This window comes from Crocodylus siamensis, chromosome 3 (genome assembly GCF_052110815.1).
Source record: "Crocodylus siamensis isolate JL-2025a chromosome 3, ASM5211081v1, whole genome shotgun sequence".
Lineage (NCBI taxonomy): Eukaryota > Metazoa > Chordata > Crocodylia > Crocodylidae > Crocodylus > Crocodylus siamensis.
The window spans coordinates 228,543,926-228,556,829 of NC_143397.1; positions in this window are offsets into that span (position 1 = coordinate 228,543,926).

Below are 12,904 nucleotides of genomic sequence, written 5' to 3' on the forward strand. Positions count from 1 at the left end.
AACAGGAAAAGAGTGGGCAAGTTACTACAAGCCTGAACCACCTTTTCCGTCAAAAAAAATAAAGCATACAGGATGCCAAAGTAAGCATTAAACTGGAAGCTGACAGGAAGGGAGGGAACCTATGAAAGATCAAGAATATCACAGTGAGAAGCCATTAGCAAAGATATAAGTGAGCTGAGAATTAAAGAGGCAAAAAGCACAAAAATAGACGATGGACAAGACAGAAATGATTGGTCTGACTTATGCACCACAAGGAACGAGGCAAAATAATATCATATATTAAATATTATCAGTCAGACTTTATGCTTCACTTTAATGCATACTGATTTGTACACAGACCTTCACAGAATAGAAACTAAGAGTTTACAGACCAACCCAGGACCATCATACACCTCTGGCAGGATATGAGAAGATAATTGGAGAGACAGCAGAAGAATAATTCTTGGAAAAAAGGGTACTGAAAGATGATCCTGGAAGAAGGACAGAGAGAGGATAGAGGAAGAGCAAGGGAATATTCCAAGCAGAGGGACTATGTGAAAGCAAGCACGCAGCTAAGACTGGGAGGGGGAGATGAATGGAGGAGAGGACAATATGCAGGTTATTGTCACAGGCTGCTTAAAGGACATCCCTATAAAATCTTTTAAAACACCAAGAAATTCTTACTGCTCCAACACCATCAGCAATAACAATTTTCCTCACCCAAGTTGCACCTTTCCAGAATTTTTTCCAAGGTCAAACAGGCTTGACTGAGAGGGTAAGTCTGCACTACTTCTTGAAGGTCTTTGCGTTTGCTAGATTGCCAGAGACAGAGCTCTGTGCCAGTATGACTGATATCTATGAAACTTAATAATGATATCCTTTCATCATGTTTCTGAACCATCCTATAGAAGAAATATAATTTGCCACTGAAGTCCACAAAGTACTGTGAAAAGACAAGAAGAAACTGTATATTTCACCTAGAAGTAGATGGGAAGCCAACACAGAAACTCTTGCTATTCTCCTCCAGTCTGTTTTTTCTGTTTTCCCTAAAAGTCCCTGATATCATGCCAGGGATACTAATGAAAATACTTTGCGACTACACTGTTTGGACAATTACTTCATCGAATTTAACCTGTAGTTCTATTCTGAAAACTAGCTAATAGCAAGAAGTGCAGCTTCTCACTTACCAGAAGTTTTTCCTGAGGGTGTGGACAGGCTGTTTACAAAGCTCTAACCAACTGCACCTGGGAACCCCTAGGTAAGCACTAGGTTTGCACAGCTGGCACTGAGAGCATAATTTGAAAAGAAAGAGGCTATGGAGAGGTAACAGAAAGCAGCATTTGGCCTGCAGAACCTTTAGTAAGTGATGCTGTGCAAGAGTGAAAGACTCCAGCTTGGTTCTACAGGTCCATTTAAAGAATGTGGGTTGAACTAGTTTTCATATGACAAATGAGTCATGAACAAAGAGCCCCACAACATAATGACTGATGTGACCCAGGTCCTAGGAGGTAACTTCCAGAGCTGTGTTCCTAATACAGTTTGTATAATTTCTTTGCAGAGTGAAATTGCACTTAAAATACTTGTCTGGACCTCTTTCAGGTGCCAGGTGGATTAGATAACATTAACAGCCCCTGGACTCCAGGTCAGTTATTTCACTCCTAGGAAGATATATATAGCAGGGAACTGCAGTGAAGCTATGGAAGTTTCACCAGTGTAAGTGAAAGGGAAAGGAAGTCAAGCACAGCTTCTTGAAAAAGAAATCTAGATTGCATAAAGATAAAATTGCTTCACATCCAGAACAAAACAGAATGTGCTACATAGCTTGCAATAGCAGATTTATCATAATAAGAGCTACTCATTCAGATGCTAATTACAGTCTTCATTCTATGTTATGGTATAGCAACAGATAAAACTAAACAGCTAACCTAGAAAGTTTTGATCTCTGAAATTTCCATTTAAACTTTTACAGACATTTTGAACTAAAAAGGGAGGGGGGGGGGAGGTAGTAAAAGAGCTAAGAGATTTTGTTCTCTCTGTTTTACTGAAAAATCCACTTTGAAAAATATTCTTCTTCCTCTCCCTTTCTCCCCTCTAGCCCCCTCTCCCCCACCTCCCCCCAAAAGCTGTTTTTTAACAGAAGTAATGGTTAATTGAAGAAACAGTATGTGCAGGGCTGGATTAACGCATAGGCAAACTAAGCACATGCCTAGGGCCCTAAGTGAAGAAGGTGCCCAGCTGTGCTTATTTTATGTATTATAATTATTGAGTGAAAAAAAGTAAATATACAGTATTAAATAGGGGCCCATGAGTTTGTTTGCCTAGGGCCTACTAAAGGGTTAATCCAGACCTGAGTGTGTGGTAATGTATCTTAAAAGCATTCAACTTCATCCTGTAGCCACCCTTATGAAAAGGATGCAGCCATCATTTGCATCTTTTCAATATTGAGACATAGGCGGGAAAACAAAAAGATTTAAAAACAACTTAATAGTTGTTTGTAGCATAGAAATGAAGGAAGAAGCACATAGCAAAAGTTTTAAAAGGCTCTTACCAGCAAGGAGAGAAGAGACACAGCAAGTAGCAATTAGGTCAGAATGGTTTCTTTAAGGTTGGACCTGACTGACTCAGACAAATTTAAAGGGCAGGTCCCTGAAAGTCAAGCTAGAGAAAAGGAGGTAAGTAAAGGCTTCCCTTTAAAGTGGGGACCAGGCATAAAAGAAAGGGTTTCTGAGAGAGATTTTGTCATGAGGCATCAGTATTTTACATAAACCTGTAATAATGAAGTTCCTTTCCAATTATAAAATCTGGGGTTCCCTCCCTCTCCATTTAAATGTAATCTTGAAATAGTAACAAGTATTTGGGTACTGAGATGTGAGTAGTAACCCCACCCATCTGCTACCATCTCAGGCATTTGAGAAGCCATTATGTTCAGTAGTAATTTCAATTCTTAGAACAGAGCAAAGGAAAGCATATCTGTTTGTTTAAGGCCAACTTGGGGATTTATATAGCACTGAATGGTGCTGTGTTGATACATAGTCAGGGTGCTCTTTTTTTGCTGGGGTCTGGCCTGGGATTGAAGCATCAAGTGTGCAAGGAGGGCAAAGTACTCTTCCTGATGTCAACCACATTAGATTCCCTTGCCCATTTTCTTCACTCTGGAATTGAGCACAGCCTCCATCAACACAGGGCACACACATGCTTAAGTCCCATTTAAGTTGATGAAACCTAAAAATGGAAGTACCTGAAACATTTAAGCTGTCCTGATTTAAGAAACTTTGGATCACTGGGGTTCAGGCTATGTTTTGTCTGCAAAACTTGACTTAAGGGCCACATCCATTTACAATGGCATGAAAATAACTGACAAAATATTGTGTGATTTGAAAATTTCTAAATTATTCAGTGTTGGTGGGAAAAGACATTTTCACTTACCAAACTTGTTCACTCTTATAATGGAAGGTCATTAATAATAAACCCATTCTTTAAATCAGGGCTGTCCAGTTGGTGGCCCACAAGCTTCATGCAGCTTGCAAGGGGTTAATTTGCAGACCCAGTGGCTCCCAAGAGCCACTGATCTCCCCCATTACTCCTGCTGCAGAGCAGAAGGGGGCTGTGAGGTCCTCCTTCCTCCTTCAGCTTCCACTTCCAGAGTGACTTAGACAAATTGGGGGTTTGGGCCAAAAGGAATCTCATGGGCATGAAATGTACTCTGTCCAAGTTTGTGGATGATACTAGATTGCAGGGGGAAGTGAACACTCCAGAGGGTAGTGAATGATTGTAGGCAGACCTGGACAGGTTGAAAAAGTGGGCAGTACACAACAGGATGCAGTACAACAAGGACAAACGCAGAGTGCTGCACCTAGGGCATAAAAATATCTAGCATACCTACTGCCTGGGGAATGACCCTCTCAGCAGCACAGAAGCAGAAAGGATCTCGGAATTGTAGTGGACTCCAAGATGAACATAAGTCAACAGCGTGACAAAATCATCAACAAAGTTAATCATACTTTATCATGCATCAGCCAATGCATAACAAATAGAACCAAGGAGGTGATACTTCCCCTCTATGCAGCATTGGTCAGACCGCAGTTGAAGTACTGTGTCCAGTTTTGGGCGCTGCACTTCAAGAAGGATGTGGATAATCTCAAGAAGGATGTGGATAATCATATGATATTAAGAGGGTCCAGAGGAGGGCTACTCATATGGTTATGGGTTTGCAGGCCAAGTCCTATGAAGAGAGACTAAGAAACCTGGACCTCTTCAGCATCCGCAAAAGAAGGCTGAGAGGTGATCTTGCGGCCCTTACAAATGCTTTAGGTGCACGCAACAAGGAACTGGAGATGTTCTGTTCACCAGAGCGCCTCTTGGGGTAACAAGAAAAAATGGTCACAAACGGACAGAGAACAGATTTAGGCTAGACATCAGGAAAAACTTATTCACGGTGAGGGTGGCCAAAATTTGGAATGGGCTCCCAAGGAAGGTGGTGCACTCTCCTACCTTGGGGTTCTTTAGGAAATGGCTGGATAGGCATCTGGCTGGTGTCATCTGACCCCAGCACTCTTTCCTGCCTAGGTAGGGGGTAGGACTCAATGATCTGTTGAGGTCCCTTCTGACAGCTATGAATCCATGAGATTCAACCAGGTCAAGTGCAAAGCCCTTCACTTAGGATGGAACAATCCTATGCACCAGAACAGGCTGGGGACTGACTGTCTGGGCAGCAGCTCTCCAGAAAAGGACCTGGAGGTTGCAGTAGACAAAATGAATATGAGCCATCAGTGTGCCCTTGTTGCCAAGAAAGCTAACAGCATACTGGGCTGCATTGGTAGGTGTGTTGCCAGTAGGTCAAGGGAAGTGATTATTCCCCTCCATTCAGCACTGGCCAGGCCATATCTGGAGTACTGTGTTCAGACAGAGTCCAGTGGAGGACAACAAAAATGGTTCAGGGGCTGGGGCCCATGACTTGTGAGGAAAGACTGAGGGAACTGGGCTTATTTAGTCTAGGGAAGAGAAGAGTGAGGGGGAATTTAATAGCAGCCTTCAACAACCTGAAGGGAGGTTCGAAAGTGGATGGAGCTGAAATATTCTCAGTGGTGGCAAATGTCAGAACAAGGAGCAACGGTGTCAAGTTGTAGCAAGGGAAGTTTAAGTTAGATATTAGGATGAATTTTCTCACTTTGAGGGTACTAAACATTTGAACAGGTTACCCAGAGAGGTGGCAGAAGCTCCATTCTTGGAAGTTTTCAAGACCCAGTTAGACAAAGCTTTGGCTGGGATGATCTAGTCGGGATGGTCCTGCTTGGAGCAGGGGGTTGGACTAGATAGTTTCATAGTTAGTAGGGTCGGAAGGGAACTGAGCAGATCATCAAGTACGACCCTCAGCCATGGCAGGAAACAGTACTGGGGTCAAATGACCCCAGCAAGGTGATTGTCTAGCCTTGTCTTAAAGACCCCCCAGGGTAAGAGCCAGCACCACTTTGCTTGGAAGTTGGTTTCAGATGCTAGCCACCCTGACAGTGAAGTAGGGCCTCCTGATGTCTAATCTGAATTTACCCTCTGCCAGCTTGTGACCGTTATTTCTAGTCACTCCTGGAAGTGCTCGGGGGAACAGGGACTCCCCCAATACCTGCTGGTCCCCTCTGACTAGTTTGTAAACAGCCACTAGATCCCCCCTCAGCCTTCTCTTATGGAGGCTGAACAGGTCCAGGTCCCGTAGCCTGTCCTTGTAGGGCCTGCCCTGCTGCCCTCTGATCATGTGAGTGGCCTTCCTCTGGACCCTCCCAATGTTGTTCACATCCATCTTGAAATCTGGCGCCCAGAACTGGACGCAGTACTCCAGCTGTGGCCTGACCAGTGCCACATAGAGGGGGAGTATCACCTCCCTGGAACTGCTTGAGATGTATCTGTGGCTGCATGACAAGGTACGGTTGGCCTTCCTGACTGCATTCCCACACTGCCAGCCCATGTTCATCTTGGCATCAATGATGACTCCAAGATTCTTTTCTACCTCTGTACTGATGAGAAGGGAGTTCCCCAACCTGTACGTATGGTGCCGGTTGTGCCTCCCCAGGTGTATCACCTGGCACTTGTCAGTGTTGAATCCCATCCTATTCTCGTCCGCCCACCTCTGTAACCTATCTAGGGCCGATTGTAGCCTATTCCTCCCATCTAACATGTCCACACCCCCCCACATCTTAGTGTTATCAGCAAATTTGAACAGGGTGCTTTTTACCCCCTCGTCCAAGTCACTGATGAAGATGTTGAACAGTGCGGGCCTGAGGACCGAGCCCTGGGGGACCCCACTGCCCACATCCCTCCAGGTTGAAAATGATCCATCCACTACCACCCTCTGGGTGCGGCCCTCCAGCCAGTTGGCGACCCATTTGACTGTGTGGGTGTCGACACCACAGTCCCCCAGTTTCTTAATGAAAACAGGGTGAGAGACAGTGTCAAATGCCTTCCAAAAGTCCAGGAAGACTATGTCCGCTGCTACCCCTGCATCTAAGGATTTGGTGAACTGGTCGTAGAAGGCCACCAGGTTGGTCTGACAGGACCTGCCTCTAATGAACCCATGTTGGTTGCCCCTAAGCATAATCTCACCTGCTGGCCTCTTGTGGACATGTGCCAGAATAATTCTCTCAAAAAGCTTACCCAGGATTGAGGTAAGACTAAGTGGCCTATAGTTCCCTGGGTCCTCCTTCCTCCCTTTTCTGAAGATGGGAACCACATTGGCCCTCTTCCAGTCCTCTGGCACCACACCAGAGCACCACGAGTACTCGTACAGCCATTCCAGGGGTCCCGCAATGACCTCAGCTAATTCCCTCAATACTCTAGGGTGGAGATCATCTGGACCAGCTGATTTAAATACATCCAGTCCCTCCAGAAGTTCCCTGACTGGATCCTCCTGGATCCATGGCCTAGGTGCGCCTCCCCTGGGGCCTGGGGAGGTCCGGTGGGGGGCTGAGGAAAATAGAGGCAAAGAAGTCATCAAATAGGTTAGCTTTGTCATCTGGTGTGACGACCAAATTTCCTAGCATGTCTTGCAGGGTCCCCACATTACCCGGTACCTTCTTTTTGCCCCCTATGGATTTAAAAAATCTGTAATACAGCCCACCAATTATTTCCCTATGGTCCTAGTCCATGAGGGTACTAACAATGAGCCCAGGAGAAGCCCTGATCGCCTGATGGAGGACTACCACGCTCTGGGGTGCGTGCTGAAGGAGATGGGTGCACAGGTGGTTTTCTCTTCTATCCTGTCAGTGAGTGGACAAGGCAGACGGCATGAAACGTGCATCGCAGAGACCAACTGGCGGCTACAGGAATGATGCTTCGAGGAGGGCTTTGGCTTCCTCAGCCACGACCGGCACATCACGACAAGAGACATGCTGGGATGGGACGGGCTCCACCTTTCCCCTAAAGGTAAGCGTGTGTTCTATTCAAGGTTGGTGGACCTCCTCCGCCGGGCTTTAAACTAGGCTCGTCGGGGGAAGGGGAAGATGAGAGCGGAGGAAACATCAGACTGCCAGACCAAACAGCACCCACAACTACAGCCCAGCCCAGCCCGATGAGCGAAGCAATCAAACAGGTAAGAGAGAGGGGCCAGGGTAACGCTGGGACTAGGGTGTCAGTACACAGACCCACAGGAAGCCTCAAATGCCTCTACACAAACGCTCGTAGTATGGGCAACAACCAGGAGGAACTCACCCTCCTGCTGGCTGACACCAGCCCGGACATAGTGGGGATTACAGAAAGGTGGTGGGATGAAACACATGATTGGGCAGTCAATGTCAAGGGCTATAGGCTGTACAGGAGGGACAGGATAGGAAAGAGAGGTGGGGGTGTGGCACACTATATTAAGGAGGAATACACATCCTCATTAATTAGCAAGGAGCCAGGGGAGGGGCTCTCTGAAGTGCTTTGGGTTAGAGTAGAAGGCAGGCGAGGGGAAAGGGACTTAACAGCGGGAGTCTACTACAGACCTCCCAACCAGGGAGAAGAGTATGACCAGGAATTCTTGGGTCAGCTCACAGAGGTAGTGAAGGCTAAGGATGTGGTTGTCATGGGGGACCTGAATTTCCCGGACATCTGCTGGGAAGAGCAGTCAGCCAGGTCTGAACTCTCGCGTAGGTTCTTAGACAGAGTGCAGGACCTCCATCTAACCCAGGAGGTGCACAGCCCCACCAGGGGGGACGCCTTGTTGGACCTAGTGCTGGTCACGGGTGACGACCTGGTGAGGGGGCTGCGGGTGGACAACACCGATCATCGCCTGCTGGAATTCACCATCCAGCGCAAGGTGGCAAAGGCATGCAGTAAGGCAGCGGCCCTAGATTTTAGGAGGGCAGACTTCAACGAGCTAAGGAGGATAGTTAGAGAAGCACTGAGGTCCCGGGGGGGAGGGGAGCCAGGTGTCCAAGGAGAGTGGTTGCTCCTTAAGGAGACGATCCTCCAAGCCCAAAGGAAGGTAATCCCAACGAGGATCAAAGGGAGCAGGAGAGCACACAAGCCTCCATGGCTCACCAAAAGAATCTGGGAATGTCTCCTTGCTAAAAAGGAGGCTTATACCCAATGGAAAGAAGGGGTCATCACCAGGGAGGGCTATTCTGTAGTTGCTCAGGGATGTAGGGGGGCAGTTAGGAAGGCCAAGGCAGAGATGGAACTGGGACTAGCTTCCCAGATTAAGGACAATAAGAAGTCTTTTTTTAAATACAGAGGGGGTAAAAAGAAGGTCCCGGGTAATGTGGGGCCCTTGCAGGACGACATGGGTAACTTGGTCGTCACACCAGACGGCAAAGCTAACATGTTTAACGATTTCTTTGCCTCCGTCTTCCTAAGTAGGGACCGGAACAGCCACCTCCCTGCTGGGCCCCCCTTGGGCCCTGGGGGAGGCACACCTGGGCCACGGGTTAGCGAGGATTTCTTAGGGAGCTTCTGGAGGGGTTGGACCTATTCAAGTCAGCCGGCCCAGATGATCTCCACCCTAGAGTTCTAAAGGAACTGGCCGAGGTCATTGCAAGTCCCCTGGCACAACTTTACGAGCACTCGTGGTGCTCTGCTGAGGTACCTGAGGACTGGAAGAGGGCCAACGTGGTCTCCATCTTCAAAAAAGGCAGGAAGGAGGAACCGGGAAACTATAGGCCGGTTAGTCTCACCTCCATCCTGGGCAAGCTGTTTGAGAAAATTATGCTGGCACACATCCAGGAGGGGCCAGCAGGGTACTACATGCTTAGGGGCAATCAACATGGGTTCATCAGTGACAGGTCCTGTCAGATCAACCTGGTGGCCTTTTATGATCAGATCACCAGATCATTAGATGCAGGGGTAGCAGTGGATATAATCTTCCTGGACTTCCAGAAGGCTTTTAACACTGTCTCTCACCGTGTTCTCATTAAGAAACTGGGGGGCTGTGGTGTAGACACCCACACAGTCAAATGGGTCGCCAACTGGCTGGAGGGCCGCACCCAGAGGGTGGTAGTGGATGGGTCCTTCTCAGCCTGGAAGGACGTGGGCAGTGGGATTCCACAGGGCTCGGTCCTCGGGCCCACACTGTTCAACATCTTCATCAGCGATTTGGAAGAGGGGGTAAAAAGCACACTGTTGAAATTTGCTGATGACACTAAGATGTGGGGGGACGTGGGCACATTGGAAGGATGCAACAGGCTACAATCAGACCTAGACAGGTTACAAGGGTGGACGGATAAGAATAGGATGGGTTTCAACACAGACAAGTGCAAGGTGATGCACCTCGGGAGGAACAACCGGCACCATACCTACAGGTTGGGGAACTCCCCTCTTGTCAGCATGGAGGCAGAAAGGGATCCGGGGGTCATCATTGACTCCAAGATGAACATGGGCTGGAAGTGTGGAGAGGCACTAAGGAAGGCCAACCGCACCTTGGCATGCATCCACAGATGCATCTCGAGCAGGTCTAAGGAGGTGATCCTCCCGCTCTATGCGGCACTGGTTAGGCCGCAGCTGAAGTATTGCGTCCAGTTCTGGGCGCCATACTTCAAGAGGGATGTCAACAGCATGGAGAGGGTCCAGAGGAGGGCCACTCGTATGATCGGGGACAACAGGGCAGGCCCTATGAGGACAGGGTGCGGGACCTGAACCTGTTCAGCCTCCAAAAGAGAAGGCTGAGGGGGGATCTTGTGGCCTGTTATGAACTAGTCAGGGGGATCAGCAGGCATTGGGGGAGTCACTGTTCCACTGAGCACCGCCAGGAGTGACCAGGAATAACGTTCACAAGCTGGCAGAGGGTAGGTTTAGGTTAGATATCAGGAGGCGCTACTTCGCAGTCAGGGCGGCTAGGGTCTGGAACCGGCTTCCAAGAGAAGTGGTGCAGGTTCCTACCCTGGGGGTGTTTAAGAGGAGGTTAGATGAACATCTTGCTGGGGTCATTTGACCCCAGTATTCTTTCCTGCCATGGCAGGGGTTCGGACTAGGTGATCTGCTCAGGTCCCTTCCGACCCTAGAAACTACGAAACTATGAAAAAAGGACTTCTTGTTGTCCTTGATCCAGGAAGCTAGTCCCAGTTCCCTCTCCACCTTTGCCTTCCTAACTGCCCCCTTGCATTCCCAAGCAACCGCAGTATAATCCTCCCTGATGATGGCCTCTCCCTTCCATTGGGTGTCCGCCTTCCTTTTAGCTAGAAGACATTCCTGGATGCATTGGTGAGCCTTGGGGGCTTTCGTGACCTCCTGTTCCCTTTGATCTGTGTTGGGATTACCTCCCTTTGGGCTTGGAGGATCGTCTACTTAAGGAGCCACCACTCTTCTTGGACACCTGGCTCCCCTCCCCTCCAGGACCTCAGTGCTTTCCCAACTATTCTCCTTAGCTCACTGAATTCTGCCCTCCTGAAATATAAGGCTGCTGCCTTGCTGCAGGCCTTTATCACCTTGCACTGGATGGTGAATTCCAGCAGGCGATGATCACCGTCACCCAGGTGGTTGAGCACCCGCAGCCCCCTCACCCGTGGCCAGCACCAGGTCCAACAAGGCATCTCCCCTGGTGGGGCTGTGCAGCTCCTGGGTTAAATGGAGGTCCTGCATTTGGGCCTGGAACCCACGTGAGTGGTGAGATCTGGCTGACTGCTCTTTGCAGGAAAGCCAAGGCTGCAACTGAACTCCAACTACCTTCAAGCATCAAGGACAACAAAAAGTCCTTTTTCAGGTATGTGGGGAACCGGAGGAAAAGCAAGGGCAATGTTGGACCCCTGCTAAACCAGATGGGGCAACTGACAACTGACGCCCAGGAAAAAGCCAACCTATTAAATAGGTACTTTGCGTCAGTCTTTCATCAGTCCCATGGGACACCCATGCCTGCTATGGGACAGGGAGATCCGGGTGATGGGGATCCCCTACCCTCCATAAATGCTGACCTCGTGAAGGAACACCTTGAGAAGCTGGATACCTTCAAGTCAGCTGGCCCTGACAATCTGCATCCCAGGGTACTCAAGGAGCTGGCGAGCGTCATAGCCCAGCCCCTGGCACGGATCTTTGAAAACTGCTGGCACTCTGGTGTAGTGCCCGAAGACTGGAAGAAGGCCAATGTGGTGCCGGTATTCAGGAAAGGGAGGAGAGTGGATCCGGCTAACTCCAGGCCCATTAGCCTGACTTCTATCCTGGGGAAGATCTTGGAAAAGTTTATTAAGGAGGCCATTCTTGATGGACTGGCCCCGGCTAACATCTTAAGGGATAGCCAGCATGGGTTTGTTGCGGGTAGGTCTTGTTTGACCAATCTCATTTCCTTCTATGACCAGGTGACCCATCACCTGGACAAGGCAGAAGAGATTGATGTCATATATCTTGACTTCAAAAAAGCCTTTGATCTGGTATCCCATGATCGCCTCTTGGCCAAACTGCCCAGTTGTGGCCTTGGCTCCACCACGATCCGCTGGCTGGGAAACTGGCTCCGTGGTCGGACCCAGAGGGTTGTAATTGATGGCAGTCACTCATCATGGTGCCCTGTAACCAGTGGGGTCCCTCAAGGCTCTGTCCTGGGACCCATCCTGTTCAACATCTTCATTAATGATGTGGACATTGGAGTCAGGAGTGGACTGGCCAAGTTCGCCGATGACACCAAACTTTGGGGCAAAGCATCCACGCCAGAAGATAGGCGGGTGATCCAGGCTGACCTGGACAAGCTCAGCAAATGGGCAGACGAGAACCTGATGGTGTTTAACACCAAAAAATGCAAGGTTCTCCACCTTGGGAGGAAAAACCTGCAGCATCCTTATAGGCTCGGCAGTGCTACGTTGGATAGCACTACAGAAGAAAAAGACTTGGGGGTCATCATTGACCACAAGATGAACATGAGCATGCAATGCGATGCTGCGGCTAGTAAAGCGACCAAAACGCTGGCTAGCATCCATAGATGCTTCTCGAGCAAATCCCGGGACGTCATTCTCCCCTTGTACTCGGCCTTGGTGAGGCCGCAGCTGGAGTACTGCGTCCACTTTTGGGCTCCACAATTCAAAAAGGATGTGCAGAAGCTTGAGAGAGTCCAGAGGAGAGCCACGCGCATGATCAGAGGTCAGGAAAACAGATCTTACGATGACAGGCTGAGAGACATGGGACTCTTTAGCCTGGAAAAGCGTAGGCTCAGGGGTGAACTGATGACCACCTATAAGTTTATCAGGGGTGACCACCAGGATCTGGGGGAACGTTTTTTCACCAGAGCGCCCCAAGGGATGACGAGGTCGAATGGTCGCAAACTCCTGCAAGACCATTTCAGGCTGGACATAAGGAAGAATTTCTTTACTGTCCGAGCCCCCAAGGTCTGGAACAGTCTGCCAGCGGAGGTGGTTCAAGCACCTACATTGAACACCTTCAAGAGTAAATTGGATGCTTATTTTGCTGGGATCCTATGACCTTAGCTGACTTCCTGCCCTTTGGGCAGGGGGCTGGACTTGATGATCTCCTGAGGTCCCTCCCA